The 27,013-nt window shown below is 43.5% G+C and overlaps 1 long non-coding RNA gene across 1 annotated transcript; it reads right to left on the reverse strand.

Annotated features, from left to right (window-relative positions):
* Window positions 1-14,707: 14,707 nt before the first annotated feature.
* LOC127037124 (uncharacterized) lies at window positions 14,708-15,431 on the reverse strand. Its single transcript, XR_007770282.1, has 2 exons — window positions 15,167-15,431; window positions 14,708-14,946 (listed from the first exon to the last, which is right to left on the reverse strand). It is a non-coding gene; the product is annotated as an uncharacterized LOC127037124 (long non-coding RNA).
* Between the last annotated feature and the right edge of the window lie 11,582 nt (window positions 15,432-27,013).

The raw sequence follows: 27,013 nt of genomic DNA on the forward strand, positions 1-27,013 counted from the left end.
AATTTGGAAGTGATAGCTATGTGAGAAATCACAGAACGACGTAAAAAATTATGTTTATCATGTATTCTTGATCACTTAGTCTGCCTATTAATCCATTTATCCCAAGACTAACTGAGATCTTATTCCTGTTTTTGGATGCCATTTTCTCCTTAGTGCCAATTCTGACACTGACTCTGACTCTGTTACCGCTTTCAGAGTACATGTATCTGAAAATTCAAGTGATGGTGGATTAAATAATTGATTAGCTATTGAAAGGAACATCTTTCCCCATTGTGATCACCACAGGAGGTAATATGCTGAGCCTTATACCTTGCTCCTGAATCTCTGCTTTCAACTGGTAGATCAGCAATGTAGGCAATCCGTTCCCAAAATTGTTCTAGTGGAGGAGCTGATTAACAAGTGTTGTAGACCAACCCATGGTGGATCTCACCATCACCATCTAGACCATAGCTTGGCTGTTACTTCTTTCCACTGATTTCAGTTGAAGAGAACCATATGCAAGAATTAAAAAACTATCCCAGAAGGGGCTTATTTGAATAGTAATTGTGAAACAAACTGAGATCCTAAAAAGGAGAACAAAATGAAAGAGGAATGAATGAATAGAAAGGGAAAGAATAGGTGTGGGAAAGGATCAGTCTACAAAATTGAAAAGAATAAAAAAATGCATTTCAGAAGTATATTAAAGGGCATGAGGCCAACAGTTACAACAGAGAAGTGTTAACTGTAGAGAGTTATTAATTGGAGAATGGATTATAGTTAGAGAGTAAGAAGAGAGATTACAAAGAATTTACATGACAGAATTAGAAATCATACAAGAGATTCCGATGAAAGCATCATCTGTCATTTCAGCTAGAGGAGTGTCAGGACCTAGCACTAAAACTGGTTTCAGTTGCTCTTAAAAGGCTTTTCACATCTCCACCATAGAAGAGGGCACAGTTTAAAAAATGCTGACAGATGTGAGAGCATGAAGTGAAGTGGAAAACACTGTAGTAGTTTTATGGCAGCTGCCACTTTTACCACTATGAAGTGGTTTCGAAACTTGTCAGAATCTCAGATACTTGGTATCCTCAAGTTGTAGTGATACTTGGAAACTTACTGCACAGGATGGTTTAAAGATAGAAATGCTGTACACCACAAACTCTCAGGGACATACACTAGCAAGAACTGAATGCCTTCCTAACAAGAGGGTACAAGTGTAGATGAGAATCGAAGATAGCAGGCAGTGTTGCATTTAATTTATTGTTTAAAAAAATTGTAGCTTTCTAATAGAGATATTTTGGAGATCTGGTTCATGAGTGACTAAATGGGTCTTACATAAGGATGAACTGAAGAGCGATCTATAAAGTGCCAATATGCTATAGAGCAAAGTTTTGAATGACGATCTTGTTAGTATAGATAAGAGAACTAATGAGAGAGGTTGCTTGACTCTAGTTTTGCCTCCAGTGTTGCCAGTGCTTCAGGGGTTGTCTATATAAGTTCTGAATTCACCAAAATATAACCTAGAAATCCAGTTAGAGAGAAGCCACCTAAAAATCAATTCCTTTCATGGAAATCATCATCCATCACATATTTCATAATCCTGGAGAAGTCAAATACAGCAAAGAGAAAAACAACTGCAAAGAAGTGTGGGTTTCTATTGTAATTCACTAAGAACTGAAATGTGAAATTGCAGGAGAACATAGTGTAGGCAGAGGAGGTAATTTTTACAATGTACTTAAAAGAAGATAGAGGTATATGGTATGGTACAGCTGTCCATAAACACATTATTAGAAAGGTACGTGCCCTCCATTCTTTTTACAAGCACTAAGAATTTCCCCATTAACCAACACACAAAGAGATAAGTAACTTCAGACAGTTGTAACCCTGAGGCCCTTGTCTATGTGCTTATATATTGGTGCCACTTTGCAGTCAGTGGTATCTTGCTTGTTAGGATTGCAACACAAATAGTAAAATCATTAATGGTTAAAATGTTCCATAATTTCCACATGAATAATTGGGGTGCTTCTGAAGGCAGGCTGGCAAGGAGGTTGTGGGTGCTGGGATAGGTTCCACAGATGGCAAGAATTTGGGACTGAGTAGTGGAGTACCCAGGAAGTAGGTAGAGAATTAAACAACTGGAATGGTGAAGGTATTTGAGATCATGCAGTTGCCAGTAGGAATGAAGTAACAGGAAAATTCTGCTTCTGGGTGAGATGATGGGAGCCACTGCTAACTGGAAAGCTGGGAGAGATTTCAAGGTGAGGACTGTAACCTTAGAAGCCCCCTCAATGCCTACTGGCAAAGGGTTCATTATCATGTAACAGAAACTGCTATCAGGCCTGACAAACTCACTACAACTAACAACATAGCGATCATGGCATTTATCTATAAAGAATGTCATGTAAGGTATCAAATGAAAACTTGTAAGACACTGGTCATTAATATCATGGCAGGATGTACATACAGATGTTGTGCAAAGAGTTATGTATGCGTGCTGGAACTATGTCCCTAAAATATGGTTTGGAGGCAGAGTTGATAAACAGATTTTTCCCAGACAAAAGATATTGGTTTGCCTAGGTCTTGAATATGAATTAAGCAGGATAAGCCAAATACAATGGGAAATACACTTGCAGCTGAGGTAAACACAAGTTACCAGGAAGACAAGGAAACTGCATGGCATCATCACAGCAAAGGACACCCCAACCTTGGGGGCCACCCTGACTCTTCAAACAGACACTATGAACTTCAGGGAATATAAGGAGAAAAGCAAAAGGGAATTTTGTTATCTGTCACTGCAGGAACAAAGAGGTCAGTGCTCTTTGCATCCATGAAGGGTGGAGCCCCAGCCTTGTTGGTGGGTGACACTGAAAAGTGGCTGTAGGTGAGAAAGACTGCTTTAGACAAAGCTTAAAGCTGGCTAAGGCTCTGTGTAGTCTCTTAGAAGCGTGTTAGACTTTTGTTTTATTTGTAACTGTTTCTGTTTCTATTTTCCTTGCTTAGTATCACTTAAATCTCTGTTTTTTATTAATAAACATATTCTGGTTTTACTGTAAGTTCATCCTAGTGCAGCGTGTTAAAGTAAAGTGTGAATCCTTAGCTAAGCCAACAGGTTGGGGGTATATACTAGCTCCTTGGAGACAACGGACTTGATCATTTCTGTGAGTGCCCAGTGACAGAGACTGGATACTGCAGTGGAATGCTCTTCCAGGGGGTTCAGGAACTAGAGTGTATCAAGGCAAAGAAGGCTGGCAGAGTCCTAGGGAGCTTTTTTGGCTGGCTAGGAAACTGGGGTGAGAGGGAGCTGCCAAATGTTCCCTCTAATTTTTTACATCCATGTGTGGAATGAATTTTGTTACGTGCACCCATATGGAGGTGATGTGTGGTGGGTTTAGGGGCTGAGGAGTTTGGAGTGTGGGAGGGGAATCAGGGCTGGAGCAGACAGTTGGGAGTGTGGGGGGTGATGGCTCTGGATGGGGGTGCAGGCTCTGGGGTGGGGCTGTGGATGAGGGGTTCAGGGTGTAGGAGGAGGCTCAGGGCTAGGGCAGAGGGTTGAGATGTGGGGGGGTGGTGAGATCTCTGGCTGGGGATGCAGGCTCTGAGGTGGGGACAAGGATGAGAGGTTTGGGGTGCACACTGCCCCAGGGCTGCAGTGGGGAGAGAGGACTCCCCCCAGCCCTCCCTCACCGCAGCATCCCGGGGCTACGGGAGAGTGCCTCACCCTGCTGGGGCAGCTTCAGGGCTGGGGCCAGGGGAGAGGCACCTCTCCCCGCCTGCATAACCCTTTATAGCCTGCTGTGCTGCCATGTGGCCATGCAGCTTAGAGGGAACTTAGGCTGTTACTCAGTTCAACATCAACTAATCTCTCTTTTGCTAAGGTAGAGGGATAACAAGGTCACCCATAGCTCTGGATGCTTCAAGAAAGCATCAGAAAGAGTCACCAGGGAAAGATGTCATATTCTAAACAGCTTGGAGGGGACAACATGACTATGCCCTTGTTATGGAACCACAAGAATTAATATTCAAATATATGTCACTCCCACAGTGGGTTAAGGCACAGACTTTTAAATGTATTGAGGCATTGCTGTGTCATGCACTTCAGAATTTAAACAACTTTGAAACTTTGGGCCTAAGTGCCTTAGAGATGCATGAGAACCAGTTCCTGCCCCAGAGAGACTGCAACCTGAATGAGGAAATCCTTACTCAGGTAAAATTCACACCAAGTTGGAAAGGTTCAGCAACTGGCCATGTACACGCTGGTTAGATGTAGTAAATACAGAATTTAAGAGTGCCAGGTTGGAGTATTTGAGTAGGTGTAGTTGGGAGGGTTGAGCTTTTTTAAGGGGTAGCCAGCTGAGGGTTTGGGGGGTTCCTCAGGAGTTTGGGTGTTGGGAGGGGGAGCTGAGACTTATGGGGGTTATAGGAAAGTAGAGCACATGGATAGAGGGTAGACGGCTGTCTAGACAGGTATACTTGCCTTGGGTAGCTCAGCGCAGGTTTTTACAGATTGAGGGTATGCATCCTGCGTATAAAATTAAAGACCTGGAGAAACTGGTTTATAAGAAAGATTTATCAAAGTAAATCTGTGCAACATTACATGGCAAAACAGTAACTAAGGATGTTATAAATGTCATCAAGCATTTGAAGGGTGTAAACACTAAGGGTCAAATTCTGCATAGCTCTGCACATTTGCTTAAGGAGCCTTCCTGGACCCTTTGTAAACTGTCTTCTGTCCATAATAGCCAGAAGACAGAGAGAGAGAGAGAGAGAGAGAGAGAGAGAGAGAGAAATATTCCAACAGTGCATCCAGAGCTGTCTCCATGCCATGGCCTAGTCTGAAGCCAAATTGTGAAGTGTCCAGTATATTAGCAGTAGTCAGGTAATATTAGAGTCTGGCTGTCACAATTTTTTCCAGAGATTTGCTGAGGAAAGGAAGGTTGGAGACAAAGTGGTTATTTGCAAGATCACCACCACCCAGAAATGGTTTCCTGAAAAATGGCTGAACTATAGCATTTTTCAAGGAGATAAGGCTAGCTGGGATTCTTTAAGGCTCTGTTAATAATTTTGATCCATCCATTCTTCGCTTTCACTGTCCTTGACATCAGTGGCCTTGATGTCTCTGAGAGCATCTGCTATCTCCAGTATGGTGATTCACAAGAGCGGTATGAAAGGATGGAGTGGTCAGTGTTCTCTGTTCTCAGTCAGCATCATCTTTTCCCCAAGGGACTGTCCCTTAACTCTGAAGTAAGATACGAGTTCTTCACAGAACATGGTACTGAAGTTCCTGTCTTACATTTCATCTGGCAGATTATGATGGAGAATCAAGGTGACATATGAGACTGGTGAGGGGATGTTTTGAAGTTGTCTATGTTTAAAACCACCCAAGTGGTTGTATTGCTTTGCTTTTGTCCTATAGTTGGATGATCTTCATGGCACACTTAAATTTTAATGTTTGTAACAACTTAGCAGTAGGGGGAAATTAGTATGGCCATCGATATATTGCATGAGGGTGATTCTTTTAGTAACAATGTATTGGGTTTGAAGCCATTCGTGGGTGTGTTGTGTCACTCCAAATTGCTTAAATTGAAACAATGACTAAATCCTAATTTGGTGAAATCACTAATGGTATTTTCACAAAAAAACAATTAACAACAGCTGGAGATATTGTAATTTGAAAAATAACTACTTCAGAAAAAAGTAGTACATTTCTCCATGGATTTTCATAATGATTTTTTATTAAGACTGGGATAGGACATAACATAAATACCTAATTACAAGATAAACTAAGATTCATTTGAGCTGTTCCAGTGTCTTATGTAAATTGTATCATTTTAAACAGAACTTATTGACACATATTTCATTGGCAAATGAGAACAGCTCTTATGTGCTACCTAATGCAGTAGCAACTGCTGAAAAGTAGCGGACGTGTCATAGAGCCACTGATGAAAATTTCACAAGACTCAAAATTCTTGCTCATTTGTTGAGAAATTCCATTGTACTCACAGTGTATCATTTCAGCTCCCATAACAACACACTGATTTTCAGAGGTCAACACTTTATCAGTACTGATGGGAAACCATGTTGATAGGAACCCAGGGGACTGGGAGCCAGAACTCCTGGGTTCTATTCCAAACACTACCACTGGCTCACTCTGTGACCTTGCTTCATTTTACCATATACAAAATGGGAAATAGAATAATAATAAGTACAAGGCACATTCCTTTGACCTTGTCTTCTCTAACATAAACATATAGCAACATGTGTGTGTAACTATAATAAAATAATAATAAAAATCCAAACCAAAACACTCCACTACACGCATTTTTCCTGGAAGAAAATGAGAGACCACACATTTGCTGTTGCTAAATGCACTACTGGAAATGTACCTGCACAAAAGTAGTGCTGGGAATATTAATATTTACAAAGCACTTTGAGAGCCTTGGAGGAAAAGTGATTGATATCTATAGTAGCTAACGAGGGGCGGAGTGCATGGTCCATTTGGCCATAATTCGTTATTGTAATTATATGTAGACTGTATAATTTAGATATTGGTGTTTATATACTGTGACATTCTTGAAGGCACGATCTGGACTGTTGAACATCTGTGTGTCCCCTCAGTTCTCCAACTTTGGGTGCCTTTTACACTGCTTTGTGGAGAGAACAACCACTCCTGGCCTGCTCTCAGACAGCCCCTAGCATGTAAATTACTCCCAGCTGTAGTGTATATGAGTGCTCTAGCCAGTTACTCCTGAATTATATTACAGAATAATGCCAGCAAATTCTCAGTTCTAGAGTTTTCCCCAGAAATGTGCATCTTGTACTGCCAGCACCTTCCCGAACAATACAAGCTCACAGAAAGTCCATCATTTCATTAATAGAAAATATGCACAAATCCTGTTATCTCAAATGAAGTTTCCCAAACACTTCAATCCAAACACACACTGGTTTAAATAAAACAATATAACAAGTTTCTTAACTACAGAAAGGTAGGTTTTAAGTGATTACAAGTAATGAGGCATAAATTGGTTACAAAGAAATAAAAGCTAAAATGCAAACTAATACCTAACTTAACAAGCTAAGTGAATTTAAAGCAAAAAGGTTTCTCTCAGCACATCCTTACAACAGTCTGTCTGGATCTTAAAGTCAGGACCATTCCCCCACTTCAATGATGTTCCCTTTGTCTTTCAAACATTGCTGATGCTGTCACTAGAGATGAGGAAAGAGAGGTAAGTTGGGGCCTCTGTTCTTCGTTTTTATATCTCTGAGAATCATCTCCAGCTGGGGTTCAGATGACAACCAGTCTGTTTATACAGGACTGTTCCATTGCCAAGATGTAAATTTCTCACTCACAGCTTTCTTCCTGCCAAAGAATGGCCACTTATCCAGGTTATAGTCCATTTGATTTTGTTCACAGCTGGCTGAGGCATCAGCTTGCCTTTTGTTTCTGAGGAACAGGTTTAGGCTGCTTCCCCAGATTTGGAATATGCCTTAGTAACATCAGACAGTGGAATCTTATAACTTTACATACAATGCTGCCAGTCATCTTTTACCAGGATAATAATGATCAGCAAATTATGAGTTTTCAAATGATACCTCACAAGGCATACTTTTTACAAAATTGATCATAGTTTATCATGTAAAAGTGGTGAGCATAAGGGTACAGTCTGTCACATATACATATTAACTAGCTAGCCAGATACATAATTTAAGAACAGACAAATGGACAGGCATATTTACTCAAGAGACTGTAGCTGCTCTGAATCAAGATATATTTGGGTAATCTTTAACATGCTTCATAGGTGAAATTACAGCTTATTGGGCCAATGCTTATAAAGAGACCTAAGCACTTGCCAGCTGTTGACCTAAGAAACTGTAATACTTAATTCAAAACCATCTTGTTAACTTGGCTACCATCCATGACATCTCATAGGTCTATTCTCCTCTCCACAAGCACATATAACTATGGTTGAACTGAAAGGAAGTTGCACACAAGCATCAATGGGAAAACAGAGTTCTCAGTGTGTTTGCGGGAGCTAATTTTCTGACACAGGAGGGCACTGGGAGAAGATTTTATTTTGCTCTCATTCTCTTTTGCCACACATAACTTGAAAATGGTCAAAACTTTGCCTTCCTGTTCAACTTGTAAAACAAGTCTTAGTTCAATATATATTTAATTCTGAGGGTTAGAAGCCAGTGAAAATGATGGTTTGTATTAAAATGGAAAAAACTGGCACAAAGTGTGTGTGGGGGAAAGTATTCATTCTTGCTGGAAGGAAAAAAGAACCAGTTACACAAAAATAATATAAGCAGACAAAATTATAATAATGGCAAAATGCAAAAACACAGCTTATAGAACTATGGAGATTGCAGAATGTCATTACAGCACAAATTGAACTTGGAGAAAATAAGCTAATAATATTATGAAGCAAAGAGATCTCTTTATTTAATGTAATCAGCTTGAAATTTTTAATCAAATGAAGTAAATCATCTCCAAAACAAACAGTCTGCAAGTAATTTTTGTGTGCAAACGATTAATGCACAGAGAGAGAAACTGAGCAAAAATATCATCTATTAATAGTTTGTTTTGTAGTGCAAAAATTAGTCAGGACTCAATTTGTATAAAACTGGCAGACTATGAGTGCATGAACAGTGGAGTGATAGTAAGATTGTTCACATAAGCATACACTATTTGGAAAGTGTTTCCAGCACATGCCATACCATTTCAAACCCTATTTCTCTCAAAAGCGTGGTCAAGTTTCTACATGTCACATGTCAGCCCGAGATGTAAGGGAAAGTGCTTTGTTTTAAGGCCCTGAGAAAACTGACCAATTCCACTAATCCAACAACATTTCATTACTATTAATTTGTAGCACAGTAGTTCCTGAAGACCCCAGCCAAGATCTGGGGCCCACTGAGCTAGCTGCTGTACACACATCTAAAAGACAATCTCCTCTCAAGAGAGCTTCCAGTCTAAATAAACAAAACAGCAGCAGTGCAAGTACGGCGGTCTGGTCCGGTACACTGTATCAGCAAGATATTTCTAGCCAGTACAGTGTACCAGAAAGACACAGGAGGAGTAGAACATGGAAGCACTGGGAAGCCCCATGCTGACAGGGTTGGGGGCAGTACAACCAAGCCAGAGGAACTGCCAGCTTTCTGCTCCTTTCCCCACTGCAGTTCCCGGCAGGGAAATGAGCACAACGCCGGCAGCTCCTCCAGTGGCTGTACTACACCCAGCCCCACCCACCCCCCAGCCCTGTCCTCCAGTGGGGCTGCTGTACAGACAGAGGAGATGCAGCTCTGTGGAAGGGCAGGGGAACAGTAGAGCTGCGCCAGAGGAGCTTCCGACCTGGGGCTGCCCAGCGGCCCCATGTTCTGCTCCTTTCCCCGCTGTGGTTCCAAAGTCTCCAGCACAGCAGAAGGTGGACAGAGCTCCTCCCCTACCCCCAGGTAACGTGGGATGGCTCATGGGGAGGGGATGGGGAGAGCATGGGGGTCCCGGGCTAGGGGCGAGGTGGAATCAAGTGGAGGGTCACTTGGGGAGGTCACATGCCCCCTTTAGCTGGTGCCTCCTCTCCCCATACCAGTAAGAAATGGATTCTACTTGCACCACTGAAAAACAGGCAGTGGGCAAGGGAGGAAACAAAGAGGTAAAGTGACTTCCCCAAGAGCAGGCCAATGGCAAACCAGAACAGATCCCAGTTCCCCTAAATCTACTTTCCACTGAACCATGAGGCCAGATTAGTGAATACTGTGGGTCAGATACTAGTTCTGGGGCACTTCCATTGGCCACATAGAGAGGTCATGCCACGTGGAGGACACCATTTTGCAGAGTGCACCACACAAAGGACTCCATTTTGCAGAGTGTGCTGCCCCACACCCACCCAGTGACCTCACATGCACAGTGCATGCAAAGTCACACTGTGTGTGGTGGGGGTGGGCAGGCCCACACAGCCCCAGTGACCCATCCCAGCTAGAATGCAGCTGGACAGACAATGGTGCAGAGCAGATGAATGCCCTAATGATGAGTCATGATAGACTTGGGATTCCTTTGGGGGCTTTTAGGAGGATGTTTTTGGCTTTTTGGAGGGCTTATTATTCCAGGGGGCAGAGGGAATTGGCAGCGCTGCCAGCTGCCAAGGGGAGCAGGAGCAGAGTGGGCCCGCAGGGCTACATGCAGCTCAAAATCATATGAAGACTGGATAAAATTATCCAGTGGTCTAGACCAGTGGTCCTCAAAGCTGGTCCGCCGCTTGTTCAGGGAAAGCCTCCGGCGGGCCAAGCCGGTTTGTTTACCTGCCGCGTCCGCAGGTTTGGCCGATCGCAGCTTCCACTGGCCACGGTTCACTGCTCCAGGCTAATGGGGGCTGCGGGAAGGGCAGCCAGCAAATCCCTGGGCCTGCGCCACTTCCCACAGCCCCCACTGGCCTGGAGCGGCGAACCACAGCCAGTGGGAGCCGCGATTGGCCGAACCTGCGGACGCGGCAGGTAAATAAACCGGCCCGGCCCACCAGGGGCTTTCCCTGAACAAGCAGCAGACCGGTTTTGAGAACCACTGGTGTAGATCCAGCCCTTCAGTTAGATCACCATTGGTACAGGAGGTAAAATCTTTGCAGTAAGCATGGTCTGTAAAGACAAGACTTGCAGCAGAAATCTGGAGATCCGTCTAATCCTATAAGGACCTATAGAGCCTGTATAGGCTGGGACCAGCATACTAGAGGGATTGTGTCTCTCCCCAGGCTATACTGTCACAGCTGCAGGCAGCAGGGGAACTCAAACTGGATCCTCCTCACTATAGAAGAAAGAGTAGCTGGCAGAGTACTCTCTGTGAGGGCTCCAGAGCCTAGAACTTGCTCATTCCCTTGATCCAAAATAGTTTAAACTTGGTGACCTGCAAAAGAGATCTGTTTGACAGGTTTTTTGGCAAAGGATGTGTTTCCCATAACGATGAAAGGGGTGGGCAGGAGTTTTTGTATGTGACTGGCTGGTTGAGTTCCTGTTGAAAAGATCATTTTAAAGCTTCTGAGATTTAATTGTATTGTTAATGCTGTGTGCGGGCAATTAGAGCCTTGGATAGGACTATCAGGGGAAAGCACAACTTCTTGGCCTTATTTATAACTCACCAGACAGAAAACAACCAACAGCTGATAGAAAATAAGAAACCTAGGCCTCAAACAGAGGTTGAAGGAAGGGAGGAAAGAATCTAGATAGGAATAAGGTCTAGGAGGATTGTACTTTGAATTCTTTTAGGCCTACAGACTCATTCCCAAAACTCCCTTAATTGCGTGTGATTAATTACATCTTTCTCGCTTAGTTCTTTTATATTTTTTCCTCTGGCTGCCTAAAACAATTACTCCTGCTTTTCTCTTGTATACCTGAACTGGGACTTCACCACGCAGGGATAAGGAGAAATCCAGGCAGCTCTACTCTCCAGTCTGAAATCCATCATTTCCAAACTCACTCTCTCTCCTCCTATATCCTTAAATTTCCCTCCATCCTGGGGACCATCACCTCTTGACCCATGTGCTTCCCCCTCTCTAGTACTTCTGTGAAGCTACTGCAGGTGGCTCCCCTACCTGACAGCAGTAGTGCTGGAGGTGAGCCAGCCTATGGAACTCATTGATACATCACATCACTGAGGCCAAGAGCTTAGGAGGATTAAAAACAAAAAAAAAAGACAAGTATCCAGATGAGAACATCCACAATTATATCAGAGCACTTTGAGTTTTTTAAAAGAAGGAATGTAAACGCCTCATTCTTCATAGACTCATAGACTCATAGAGTCTAAGACTGGAAGGGACCTCAAGAGGTCATCGAGTCCAGTCCCCTGCCCTCATGGCAGGACCAAATACTGTCTAGACCATCCCTGATAGACATTTATCTAACCTACTCTTAAATATCTCCAGAGATGGAGATTCCACAACTTCCCTAGGCAGTCTATTCCAGTGTTTAACTACCCTGACAGTTAGGAACTTTTTCCTAATGTCCAACCTAAATCTCCCTTGCTGCAGTTTAAGCCCATTGCTTCTTGTTCTATCATTGGAGGCTAAGATGAACAAGTTTTCTCCCTCCTCCTGATGACACCCTTTTAGATACCTGAAAACTGCTATCATGTCCCCTCTCAGTCTTCTCTTTTCCAAACTAAACAAACCCAATTCCTTCAGCCTTCCTTCATGGGTCATGTTCTCAAGACCTTTAATCATTCTTGTTGCTCTTCTCTGGACCCTCTCCAATTTCTCCACATCTTTCTTGAAATGCGGTGCCCAGAACTGGACACAATACTCCAGCTGAGGCCTGACCAGTGCAGAGTAAAGCGGAAGAATGACTTCTCGTGTCTTGTTTACAACACACCTGTTAATGCATCCCAGAATCATGTTTGCTTTTTTTGCAACAGTATCACACTGTTGACTCATATTAAGCTTGTGGTCCACTATGACCCCTAGATCTCTTTCTGCCATACTCCTTCCTAGACAGTCTCTTCCCATTCTATATGTGTGAAACTGATTGTTCCTTCCTAAGTGGAGCACTTTGCATTTATCTTTATTGAACTTCATCCTGTTTACCTCAGACCATTTCTCCAATTTGTCCAGATCATTTTGAATTTTGACCCTGTCCTCCAAAGCAGTTGCAATCCCTCCCAGTTTGGTATCATCCGCAAACTTAATAAGCGTACTTTCTATGCCAACATCTAAATCGTTGATGAAGATATTGAACAGAACCGGTCCCAAAACAGACCCCTGCGGAACCCCACTTGTTATACCTTTCCAGCAGGATTGGGAGCCATTAACAACTACTCTCTGAGTACGGTTATCCAGCCAGTTAGGCACCCACCTTATAGTAGCCCCATCTAAATTGTACTTTCCTAGTTTATCTATAAGAATATCATGCGAGACCGTATCAAATGCCTTACTAAAGTCTAGGTATATCACATCCACCGCTTCTCCCTTACCCACAAGGCTCGTTATCCTATCAAAGAACGCTATCAGATTAGTTTGACATGATTTGTTCTTTACAAATCCATGCTGGCTATTCCCTATCACCTTACCACCTTCCAAGTGTTTGCAGATGATTTCTTTGATTACCTGCTCCATTATCTTCCCTGTCACAGAAGTTAAACTAACTGGTCTGTAGTTTCCTGGGTTGTTTTTATTTCCCTTTTTATAGATGGGCACTATATTTGCCCCCTTCCAGTCTTCTGGAATCTCCCCTGTCTCCCATGATTTCCCAAAGATAATAGCTAGAGGCTCAGATACCTCTTCCATTAACTCCTTGAGTATTCTAGGATGCATTTCATCAGGCCCTGGTGACTTGCAGGCATCTAACTTTTCTAAGTGATTTTTTACTTGCTCTTTTTTTTATTTTCTCTTCTAATCCTACCCTCTTCCCATAAGCATTCACTATACTAGACATTCCTTCAGACTTCTCAGTGAAGACCGACACAAAGAAGTCATTAAGCATCTCTGCCATTTCCAAGTCTCCCGTTACTGTTACCCCCTCCTCATTGAGCAGTGGGCTTACCCTGTCCTTAGTCTTCCTCTTGCTTCTAATGTATTGATAAAAAGTCTTCTTGTTTCCCTTTATTCCCATAGCTAGTTTGAGTTCATTTTGTGCCTTTGCTTTTCTAATCTTGCCTCTGCACTCCTGTGTTATTTGCCTATATTCATCCTTCGTGATCTGACCTAGTTTCCATTTTTTATATGACGCCTTTTTATTTTGTAGGTCACGCAAGATCTCAAGGGTAAGCCAAGGTGGTCTTTTGCCACATCTTCTATCTTTCCTAACCATCGGAATAACTTGCTTTTGGGCCCTTAATAGCGTCCCTTTGAAAAACTGCCAACTTTCCTCAGTTGTTTTTCCTCTCAGTCTTAATTCCCATGGAACCTTGCCTATCAGCTCTCTGAGCTTACCAAAATCCGCCTTCCTGAAATCCATTGTCTCTATTCTGCTGTACTCCCTTCTACCCTTCCTTAGAATTGCAAATTCTGTGATTTCATGATCACTTTCAGCCAAGCTTCCTTCTACTTTCAAATTCTCAACAAGTTCCTCCCTATTGGTTAAAATCAAGTCTAGAACAGCTTCCCATCAGTAGCTTTTTCAACTTTCTGAAATAAAAAGTTGTCCGCAATGCAGTCCAGGAACTTATTGGATAGTCTGTGCCCCGCGGTGTTATTTTCCCAACATATATCTGGATAGTTGAAGTCCCCCATCACCACCAAATCTTGGGCTTTGGATGATTTTGTTAGTTGTTTGAAAAAAGCCTCATCCACCTCTTCTGCCTGATTAGGTGGCCTGTAGTAGACTCCCAGCACGACATCACCTGTGTTTTTTACCCCTTTTAGCCTAACCCAGAGACTCTCCACCCTTCCATCTCCTATGTCCATCTCCACCTCAGTCCAAGTGTGTACATTTTTAATATATAAGGCAACACCTCCTCCCTTTTTCCCCTGTCTATCCTTCCTGAGCAAATTATACCCATCCACACCAACATTCCAGTCGAGTGTATTATCCCACCAAGTTTCAGTAATGCCAATAATGTCATAGTTGTATTTATTTATTAGCACTTCCAGTTCTTCCTGCTTATTACCCATACTTCTCGCATTTGTATAAAGGCATCTAAGATACTGGTTTGATCTTGCCTCCCAGCTTTGCCCTGACCCTCCTTCCTCTCTGCCATTATAGCCCGTGCTCCCTCCTGTTTCCAACCCATCTCCCAGGTCTTGTTCCCCACTTACCTGTGGGCTTTGCTCACCTGTCCCCGTCGAACCTAGTTTAAAGCCCTCCTTACTAGGTTAGCCAGTCTGTGCGCAAATAAGGCCTTTCCCCTCTTCGAAAGGTGAACGCCATCTGTTCCTAGCAGTCCTTCCTCAAATAGCATCCCGTGGTCGAGGAAGCCAAAGCCCTCCTGGCGACACCATCTTCGCAGCCAGGCATTCACCTCCACGATGCATCTGTCTCTGCCCGGACCCCTACCTTCAACAGGAAGAATCGAAGAGAATACCACCTGCGCTCCAAACTCCTTAACCCGTACTCCCAGAGCCCTGTAGTCACTCTTGATCTGCTCAGCGTCACACCTTGCAGTATCATTTGTGCTCACATGGATGAGTAGCATGGGATAGTAGTCAGAAGGCTGGATAATCCTCGACAAAGCCTCTGTCACATCTCGGATACGGGCCCCTGGCAGGCAGCATACCTCCCGGGATGAACGGTCAGGGCGACAGATGGGTGTCTCCGTCCCCCTCAGCAGAGAGTCTCCAACCACCACTACCCTACGTTTCTTATCAGTGGTGGCAGCAGACCTCCCAGCCTTAGGGGTACGAAGCTTCACCCCCTTAACTGCTGGGGGTGATTTCTTCTCTCCTGTATCAAGAAAAGCATTATGGTTATCTTTTACCACAACAGGAGGGTTTGCAGCAGCGGAGCACTGCCTGCTGCTAGAAGTAACCAGCTGGCTGTGTCCACCCTGAGCCTCCTCCTCCACTGGTGTGGCAGATACACCTTGAGGCATCTCCTCCTCCACTGGAGTGTCAGTAGTCCTGTCAACTGGGACAGGACCGTCAGCTGTCTCCACATGGATACTGTCCAGGAATTGCTCATGGACATGGATGTTTCTCAGCCTGGCCACCTCCTCCTGTAGCTCTCCCACCTGCTGCCTGAGAGATTCCACCAGTAGGCACCTTTCACATTGGATGCCACCCCCAGCCTGGATATCAGTAAGTGGAAAATGCAAATTACAGTCTTTGCAAGCCCACACCAGAATCTGGGTAAAAGCATCCATGCTTTGGTGCTCTGTCTGGCTACAGGCGCAGGTGGAGGAGACAGAAGCAGTGCTGGCACAGGTGTTGCGGGTCCTCCTCACCATTGTAGGCCTCCCTCTGTCAAACTGTCTCACATTCCTGTCTACACCTCCCTGTACGCTCCTCTTTGCTGTAAACAGAAAGGTTTTCAATGTGGTTCAGGTTATGGGTTCAGGGGACCAATGGGTCACAGATGAGACCGACAAGGGACCCCCCCTTCCCTTCCTACTCCCCTTCCAAACTCCCTTGCAAAACTCCCTGTTAGCATCTCCTGTTCGCTAAGCTCCCTGGTCGCTTGTGCGCAGCTTTATAAAGCCCTGGCCTGAGTGAATGCCTCGCCCACTGGTTAAGGCTCAGCCAATTACCAGAGGCTTCTAGCTTTCAAACCTTCCTAGTAGCTCCACCTCCAACTGCCAGCTACAGCACACGGTCCTTCAAACAAACAAACCAAACAGACTGACAAACACAAGCTCAGCACACAGCTGAGGGCTAAAGCTGGTCAGAACATTTCTGATAAAACATTAATTGACATTGAAACTTTTGGGGAATGTATCGGATTCAGTGAAAATTTTGTCAGAAAGGATTATCTGGTTCAGAATGGGATTTCTAGTCAAAACCAGAGCAAGAATGCATAAGCTCAAACTTGCCAGTGGTTAGGGCATTCACCCAGGCTATGGGAAATGCAGATTCCAGTCCCTATGTGGAAGCAGGGAGTTAAATCAAGATCTCCCATATCCCTGCTGAGGACTTGAGCCACTGGGCTATTGGACATTTGGAAGTGGGCTCTCTCTCTTTCTCGCATGTTTGTTCATGAAAAATTTCAAAAGGTCTACTTCTTCAATGCAGCACATAAATGAATTTCAAATTCTCGACATTCTTTGTCTGGTTTTCTGGCCAGCCATATTCATGGCATAAACCAACCACTAGCTGACAAGAATTAGAAAGACAAGCTGTGGGAGGCAAAATCTTTCATTGGCCCGACTTCTGCTGGTGAGGGAGACAAGCTTTCGAGTTTACACAGAGCTCTTCTTCGGGTCTGGGAAAGGTATTTAGAGGATATGGCCTCTAAACGACCATGGCTGGGCTGGCCGATGTCAGCTGACTCAGACTTGCAAAGCTCAGGCTGTAAAATTGCAGCGTAGAAGTTTGGGCTTGGACTGGAGCCCAAGGTTTGGAACCACACAAAGAGTGATGATGCCAGAGCCCAAATGTCTACACCACAATTTTAAAGCCCCCTAGTCCAAACCCCATCAGCCTGAGTCAAGTGATACAGGCCAGCTGGGGGTGTTTAATTGCTGTGTTGAATACCCAGAGTGTCACAGCTAAATACAAGGTGTGACAGATTGTTAAGCATAAGGAGTTAACTCATATTGTAAGAGACCATTCAAGGTGAAGTGGGTAGTTAACACCTCTGCAATTGTAGTAGAAAAGAGGATCAGTGGGTTATAGATTGTTGTAACAAGCCATAAATCCAGTGTCTTCATGAGTCCATGATTTTTAGTGTCTAACAAAGTTATGAATTTAAGTTCCCAGGCTTGTCTTTTGAAGGTGAAAATATCATTGATGCATCATGAAACAAATGATATACCTGAGACACATTGGTGATATTTCTATCCTTTGGACAGCCAACCTAAACTTCCTCATAGATTTCCACCACAATTTCAACAACCCCCACCCATCCATCAAATTCTCTCTAGAACACTTCCACACCAGCATCAACTTCCTGGACATCATGATCAGCTTCAACAATGAAACTCTATAGATAACTATATACAAGAAATCCACTGATCACCACATTTACCTTCACAGATCCAGTAACTACCCCAGCACACCAAGAAATCTCTTACCGAAAGCCAGGCAGTCAGATACCATATAATATGCTCTGAGAAGAAAGTCCAGGACACACATTAAAACCACGTTCACCAAACAAGGACACTACAGTAAAGAAGTGGATCACATCCAAATACTCCAAGAGACACTGCTTCAATATATTTTAAAAAAAACACAAAACCCCTCTGACACACCCCAGGTCATCATCTACCAACCCTTCCTGGAACCCATATGGGGTATCATTAAACAACCACAACCCACACTCGATGGGGATCACTGCCTGAAAGAAATCTTTCCCATCCATCCCCTTTCTGGCCTTCAGACAACTCCACCCCCCAAACTCACCAAGCTCTTCATCAGAAGCAAGCTCCCCACAGACTAGCTCACACATCAACTCAATGGGGCACCAGACCCTGCCATAACTACTGATGCAAAACCTGCAAACATAGCTCCACTGCTATGATGCTCAATACTCCCTGCAATATGCCTGTCAAGATGGCTGGGTCCTACATACGCCTATCACAGCATGTGGTGTTCCTCATCCTGTGTGCTAAATGTCCCAATAACAACGATGTGAGTGAAACGAGACCATCTCAATGCTCTTGAATGAACTCACACAGAAAAATGAGAGAGACAAAAACACCATATCACCCATGAGTGAACACTTTTCACAAAACGATCACACCTTGAGAGACTGCTGGTCTGATCTGGTTTATGGAACTTCCTGTGTTCCTATGACTGGCTGTGGGGTGATTGGTTGAGGGAGGTGTTGAGGAGTGGTCCTTTTTTGGGTGTGGGCTGGGTAGTCAAGTGGGAAATGGATTGCACTTCAGTTCTTGATATGGACGGGGCTCCCTGACTGCTGTGAAGCAGAAGTATGACCCAGACTGTTTATGGGGTAGGGGGGCATGTCTCTGTGATGGGTTGGATCACAGAAACCCCCTTGGGATCTGCCACCAGATGTGCCAAGACTACTTCTACCCCTGCTTTCCCTGCCAGGTCCGGACTCCAGCACCCTCTCTTGCTGGCCAGACACTTCCGTCTGCTCCAACACAGACCCAGGGTCTGAATTACTTGCCCCAAAGCTGAAGATTTACCTGAAAGCAGCTAACAGAAGTGTTCCTGTCTTTAACACTCAGATGCCCAACTCCCAATGGGGTCTAAACCCAAATAAATCTGTTTTACCCTGTATAAAGCTTATACAGGATAAACTCATAAATTGTTCGCCCTCTGATAGAGAGATATGCACAGTTGTTTGCTCCCCCAGGTATTAATACAAACTCTGAGTTAATTAATAAGTAAAAAGTGATTTTATTAAATATAGAAAGTAGAATTTAAGTGTTTCCAAGTAGTAACAGACAGAACAAAGTAAGTCACCAAGCAAAATAAAATAAAATGCACAAATCTATGTCTAATCAAACCGAATACAGATAATCTCACCCTCAGAGATGCTTCAGTAAGTATTTTTCCTCAGACTGGACGCCTTCCAGGCCTGGGCACAAGTCTTTCCCCTGGTACAGCGCTTGTTCCAGCTCAGGAGGTAGCTAGGGGATTCTTCATAATGGCTCCTCTCCTCTTTGTTCTGTTCCACTCCTTTACATATCTGTTGCATAAGGAGGGAATTCTTTGTCTCTCTCTGGGTTTCCAGGCCCCCTCACTGGAAAAGCACCAGTTAAAGATGGATTCCAGTTCATGTGACATGATCACATGTCACTGTAAGACCCCAAGCCTTCCTTCCCCCAAGCCTGACTCACAGGAAGGCTTGCCTGCAAACAGAGCCATTCAGTCAATTTTCCTGGTTGATGGGAGCCATTAAGATTCCAAACCACCATTAATGTCCCACACTTTGTGTAATTACAGTAGGCCCTTAGAGTTATATTTCATATTTCTAGTTTCAGATACAAGATTGATACCTTTATACAAATAGGATGACCACACTCAGTAGACAAGTTTTGTAATGATACCTTACAAGAGCCCTTTTGCATGAAGCATATTCCAGTTACATTATATTCACTCATTATCAATTTTTTATAAAATCATATAGACTGCAATGTCACAGTCTCCATTGGATGATGGGCCATGGAACAATTCATCAGGCTCCCAGAACCTGCTCTTAGACTCCAGACTGGACAGAGTGTTGAGCTCCAGCATACCCACTCAGTGCGGTAACACTTTGGTCCTGTTCCCTGTTTTCATCCACAGCCAGAGTGGCTTGTTGTAGGCACTATATGGTCTCTTCTCCATGTGTGCCCAGGGACTCTGGTGGGGGACACAAGAAGTGAGATCCCTTTCAGCAGCTGCCAGGGCTGTGGGTGCACCCAGCAAGGGATGAACACTTTAACAAGCAGAGCTGGCCTTTGCATTTTTGGGTGGGTTGTGAAGCAATTTTTGCTGCCCCTCACTGCCAAACATAACTAAACCCTGTGTTCAGCCTGAGGATTATGAGGAAGGGGAGTGAGCTAGTTCCTTGAAATAGAACCCCCGTGGAACTGATTTGATTTACATAGGAAGTATGTGTGTCAGGTGATCTTTGGGGTCCTTAGGCTTCGGTCCTGTGCTGAAAAGAACAAACAGCCATTGTTACAATCTTAACAAGAGACTGACATCGCAACACACTTCTGAGGGTCTCTCTGAGGGGAAAAGGGGCCAGAAAATTATTTTTATTTTTAAAATAAAAGCTGAGATTCCCCTTTACAGGGCATAGAGGCTGGCATTAACAAGGGGTTCACGTGAGCCTCCACAAGCAGCCTCCGGCATCTTCTTGGTGAATAGGGATCCTATATCACACAGATTGAAATGGCAGAAATCAGAATCCATGGCTTCGCCAGTGCCATAAAGATGCTTGCCTCTACTCCATGGTGTTTCAGCCCAATTTTTCATTCCATTCCATTCCATTCTGTCCCCTTTTCTTTTAACACCCAATGCGATCTAACATTTACAAGGCTGGTCCCTTGTGCAGTTGGCCTAGGGACTGGGATAGTTAACACTTCCAGCTTGGTGGCAGGTGAAAGAAGCATAGTGTTAAGTATTAAATCAGCAAATGCATCATTAGACATAACACCCGCCTCCATCCTGCCAAACTCACTGGTAATTTTTGAGTGTTTATGACAAAGAATTTGTAACACAAAGGTTACTTTGGCTGAACTAAATAAGCTACGTGTTTCTTCAGAGTGATAAGAACAGCATTTCATGGGTCAGAGTAAAAATTCATGCCACTGTAAAATTTGCTCCCTGATGTCACCTAGCAATACATTTTTGCTTGTTAATAATTATGTGTGGAAATTTCCTGACTTTATACCTTGCACTAACAGAATGATATCAAGGTACTGCTGGTACATTGTTTTCTTTTATTTTTCTGGACTCTGTCACAGCAGGAAGTACCATTTAAGGTGATTTCAGATGCATTCAAAGGACTATTTCCTCTGTCTGCCTGATGTAATTTAGGAACATGACAATCCAGCCATAGAAAAGCTTTCTAATGAAGGATATAGGGTTAGCTCTACAAAAGGACTTAGGTGCCTGACTGTCACCTTAGGCACCTAAGCCCAACATTTAGGCACCACTGAATTTTTCAAAACCCCAACTCAGCTGCCTCTTAACTCTGTGGGTGCTTAAAATGCCCACTGTTAAAGTTCCCTAGATACCAAAGTTTCTGGCAGTGAACATACATACAGCTGCCTCAGTCTAGGCACCCGGAACCTCTGTCACACCTGACCAAGGGGATCTTCAAATTAGGCATGCCTCCCTCTCGTCTCATCTGTAGGTTTTTACCCTACACAAAATGAGAGGTGCTATTCTCTTCCCACTCCCATCCCCCATAACTTTTATTCCAGTGGTTAGCACACTCACCCAGGATGTTGGAGACCCAGGTTCAAGTCTTCCTGCACCAATGAATATTTAATTATTTATACACAGTGGAACAGCTTCACCTGGAGAGACTAAGTGCACATCACCCGCCCATAGTCCTGTGGTTAGGGTTCTTCCTTTTCCTCCCACCAGCTGCAGGGAGATCCAGGTTCAAATCCTCTCTCCACATCAGATTGGGGGAACTGAACCTGGGTTTCTAGCATCCCATATGAGTGCTCTAACCCTTGGGCTTAAAGTTATAGGGGGGTGGCAGCACCATCAGCTCTTCTTGCAAAAAACGGTTTAGAGCCTAACTGCAGGCCGAGAGTCCCCAGTGGAGAAAAGTGTCTAACTCCCTGAGAGAGGTAGGGCTCAGGCCACACTCCTCACCTCAACATTTTCTACTAGCCAGCTAAGGCAGCACCCTTCTCAGTGCAGGATTTTGTGGGTCCTATTCTCAGGGGGCTATCTCTCCCCTGCACTGCATAGGGAGCCTGGGTGCTTAACTTGGGGCGGTGGATACCACTGGGTGGCTGGGGGCGTAAGAGGTAGGCACTGTAATGCTTGAGTCCCTTTGGGGTGAGCAATACCCCACAAGACATGAGAGTATCCAGTTATTTAAGTCTAGGTTCTAGCATGCAGGTTATAATTTTATTTTATATGTAATCATTTGTTTCCAATACTTACACTTGCTACTTCCTTAATCTCTGTACTTTGTTAAATAAACTTGTAACTGATGTCACGATACACCAATCTAAGTGCTGTGTGTTAGGCGGAGAAGTGATCTGAGGTGGCAATGGTAAGCTGGGCTGCATGTTTCTTTGGAACCAGTGAATACTGCGAATGTCCAGTGGAGCAAGGGCTGAACACACCAGGGAGATGCTCAGAGGGCTCAAGGGCTGGAGCGTGTCTGTTGCTACCCTGCAGATAGACAGCATGGCCAGTGAAGCCCTAGACAGACGTTCTTGTGTTGCCGGTGACTGGTGAGTTTAGGGAGCTGACCTGCAGCAGGTACAGGCAAGGCTTCTTCATACTAAGGGTGGGTGATATTGAGGTGTCTCACAACCCTGCGTCCTGCAGAGCGTATTTGTGATTTCAAGACAGCAGTGGGCAGCCAGTACCACCAGACTGTACGAGTCACACAGACATTAATGCACATCACTGAAGGGAACACGGGTTGCTTTTTCTGATGAACACATATACCTGGCATTTCACACACGACTAGGCCTACAAAGAGCTAGTAAAAAGGGCTAATATTGATGTTCAGGAGAACACATTAGTGGCATCGTTTCAGATTCATACCATGACAAGCTAAAATGCACTCTTAGCCCATGTCATGGATCAATCCTGGCTGCTTTTAAGATGGCTATCTAGCACACATCAATACCATAGAGTGTGCAGGGCAGCGGAATTGGGAGATGTTACTTTTCCATTGTCATTTATATTCTTACAAGAATTGATAAAAAATTAAGAAGTTCAGTCATGGCTTTGGGGTTCCTGAGATTCCTTGTGGTGTTATTCTTGCTGCTTAGTTATCATAAGCATTACAAGAAAATATGGTAACATTTTAGCACAGACAAATCATGCACCTCTGGCCCCCACAGCTAGGTACATTCACCCATCCTGTGATACTTTCTTCTCTAATGCTTGAGCCCATTTATCATCCTCCTAGCCCTTTGTACAGGGCCTCAGTGATATATTTTGACTAGTGCTTTATTTCTCTATACATCCCCATTATTCTCTTTGCTTTCCTAGCTGCTGCCATATAATGAGACGATTATGATGATACCATATCTAAATGGTCACCCCAGATCATTTTTCTAGTCTCTCCCTCTCTTTCTATTCCCAATTCACTCCTCAAGTCCCAAATGTAAGGAAAATTTATTGGAATTTAAGGGAAAAAGTCCCCTCCCCTTCCAAAACATGTACAAGTCACTTGTCACTTCCATTATTTCCAGGTCCGTTTTATCTAGCCTCCAACCCTTTTGGTATTAGGTGGCCCTGCCAGTTTCATACCATCTCCAAATCTGTACATCTTGTTCGATATTTCCTTCCATAGATCACTGCTATGTATTATATATAGTATGAACAAGAATAAGCTTAACATATTCCAACTTGTCACCCTCCTCTAGCTGCATCTATATCCCTAATTATTTACCCATCTCTGGCTTCTGTTACCAAGCCAATTTTTCTCCAGTTGAGAATTTCACCATCAATAATGGACTTGTTAACCTTATACGTACTGTTTTGGCAGGTACTATATTGAAAGCTCTCCAGAAGCCAAAGTGAATTATACCCACTGCTTCACCCTTATTCCTTCTTGCTGTCTTTTCCTGGAAGCAATTAATCAAGTTTCTTAAGTACAACTTTCCTTTTACATATCTGGGCTGTGAATTTCAAACTAATCTGAGCCAAAGTGTTCTCATTTTTGTCCCTGATCAGGTCTCTAGAGCCTGTCTCAGAAAGCAGGCCAGACAAATGTCTGTGGTTACTCAGTTCTTCTTTAGATCTGATTTTAAATCTGGGAGCCAAATTAGTTTTTCTCCTATCTCTAAGTAATATGGGCTACACCTTCAACTGGTGTACATCAGCATAGCTCAAGTCAAAGGAGCTACACCAACTTGTATCAGCTGAAGATCTAGCCCTAACTATTTCTCTATCTTAGATATTCATAATATCTAAGAATGAAGTACTGTACTGGTCCTATTTCTAGTAAGAAGTTTAAAACCTACAGTAGGTCTTTTTCAGAGCTCTCAACGTGTCTCTTTCATAGCCTTGGTTTTTTAATCCTTGAATCTTCTCTGGTTTTAGTTATTCTAGGCTTTCTGGAGAATGTATCAGTGGCAGAGGCGGCTCTAGGCACCAGCAAAACAAGCAGGTGCTTGGGGCAGCCCATTTGCAGGGCCAGCAGCTGGCAGGGATCCAGCCTGGGAGCTGAGAACCAACAGGAGGGCCCTGGAAGCTGTAGTTCCTTGGTTAGCTCCCTGCCTATAGAGCCATCCCTGGAGCAGGGAAAGAACTACACTTCCCAGCATTCTCTTGGCCGTGATCAACAGCCATAAAAGAGGAAGAGTGCTGCATGAGTGAGCAGACGGTGGAGTCAATAATCAGACAAAAATGGCTACAGTGGTGTGGTCATAGCACCAGAGTATCCCACAGCAGAAGCACAAGGTATGTGTCTGAGATTGGATTCCAATACACTTGTTAAAATCCTAGTATAGATAAGGCAAGTTAGCCAGTGTTAAGCTGCTTGTGTGGACACTAAGGAAGAGCTCAGTGTTTACCTCAGCCAATAAACAGTTGTTAAAAGGGCAGCTTGTCATGTCTGCACTAGGATTGTAATACACAATCATTAACATGTGTTAGCTAACACACGTTAAAAATGCATCTTTCTTCCTAGTAGAGATATAGCTTTGTTCTCTTTCCGACTCAGGAAGGCAGATAGAGTGGCAGAGCCCAGCGGGACATCTTAGTTCCATCAAGGGGGAGGCCAGCTCAAGGAGCTCAGAGATCATGTACAATCAAATTATGAAGATCTACACAATTTGTAGTGTGCAGTGTCTCATTGCAGTGACTCAGCTGGAGCTTGTTATGTGGCTGGTACTTGGGGGAGTACCTATACCTTTTTCCCCTCAAATTTCATGCTGCCAGAGCAAAACTTGATTTTAAAATCTCATTCAGAAGTCCCGCTCTCCCCTAGTAAACTACAGCTTTATCTGTATTGGAATTGAGTTGAGCGTGCTACAATTCAAACAAGCATTTCTAGGATATTTAGATTGTGGATCATTCCATGAATGCTGGATTGTAGAGCTATCACTTTTTTAATTCTATAGGAACTTTAACTCTCTTTTACTGATGATCTGTTTTACTCTTTTATGGTTATTTTAGTTGGAATGTGTTTCTTCCTCCTGCTTTAGATAATAGGTCCCTCGTATTAGGTTTCTCTGGGCTGATGGGATTTACTGTAAAATGTAATCTTGTCTAGAGTCCTTCTTGTCTGCCATTTTCCCTAAAGAGATTTTATTATTCAGTCTTCAGTCACATAACACACTTTACTTAGCTTATTTTCATTTATAGTTTTGTTTATTTGTTTTGGAACAGTATTAATGCATATTGCTCCAGCTTCTTTTTTTTTTAATTGGTTGAATCAATGTTTCTATTTGCTGAGTCTAAATTATGTTTACTACTTTTGCTTCCAGTTTTCAAGATCGTTTTGGAAGTTGTTCCCAAAATATTCATTTTAGAAGCTGTTATTTCAGCCTAAACCTTAATCTGTATTCTGTGTTCTGCACTGTTTATAACTCCTGGAAAGCAGAAAACAAATTTGTTTTCTTCTACTTTGTCTTCTAAGTAAAATATGCTGGTTTACGATGATGGGTACTCATGGATGCTGGGCTGTGGGCAATTCAGCAAGATTCAAAGAAAGATTAAATCTTTTAATGGACAACAGGAACATCCAGAATTAATAGCTATTGCTAGCAAACATTTTGAGAGGGATATTAAACCTTATAGCTTGAACCAATCTTTAACTCTTAGAGATCAGGATGAGACCTAATGTAACGGAGAAGTTATCCCATAGCTGCCTACTGCAAGGATCTTATACCTTTCTCTGAAGCATTTGGTGCTGGCTACTGGACAATGAGCTAGATCAGGGGTTCTCAGACTTTTGTACTGGTGACCCCTTTCACACAGCAAGCGTCTGAGTGTGACTGCCCTTATACATTAAAAAAACGTTTTCATATATTTAACACTATTATAAATGCTGGAGGCAAAGCGAGTTTTGGGGTGGAGGCTGACAGCTCACAACCCCCCGTGTAATAACCTCATGGCCCCAGTTTGAGAACCCTTGAGCTAGATGGACCTGGGGTCTGATCCAGTCTTGCAATTCCTATGTTCCTAACTTTTGTTAGCACTGAACAATTTATATAGGGAAGTAAACACAGTTCAAATAGGCATTAAACAAAAGTATAGATGGTCAAATGAGAGTATCTAGATGGACTGTAAATGTTGCTGTTTTCAGTGTACATTGACCTCAGTCCTGCAAGGCGCTTGTTGAAATAAATGAAACTGCAAACAGTTCCTCCTAAATGGATTGCAGGGTTGGGGCCATTATTATTTCTGTATGGTTCTGTATCTCAGTATAATTGTTAGATCATTGTGCAGGGATGTCTTCGGTGACCATATTGTGCAGTCGTAAAAAACGTTGAGATCCACATAGCAGATTTGGGAGAAAACGTTTGCATTACGAATGGGCAGATCAAAAAGCAAGACATGTTTTAATTGGTCTGCTTTTGTCCCAGTTACTGTGAAGCTTTGTTTAAACTGAGGGAAACATTTGGCAATGCAAAACAAAAATGACAGCTGGAAATGAGACTTTGCTTTGATCTTCACAGAGCACATGATGATCAGCAAGAATGAAATCTCATGGATTTGGGGCCCAGGGAGAACTTCACAAAGAAATAGGCGAGAGGAGATGAAGAACCAGGACAATGCATCACATTGACTCCAGGGAGTGAGGAGTTTGATGTAAGCATAAAGAAAACCTGCCTCATGAAAGGAGACTAAAA

The sequence above is a fragment of the Gopherus flavomarginatus genome, chromosome 1, assembly GCF_025201925.1.
Source record: "Gopherus flavomarginatus isolate rGopFla2 chromosome 1, rGopFla2.mat.asm, whole genome shotgun sequence".
In the NCBI taxonomy this organism is placed as follows: domain Eukaryota; kingdom Metazoa; phylum Chordata; order Testudines; family Testudinidae; genus Gopherus; species Gopherus flavomarginatus.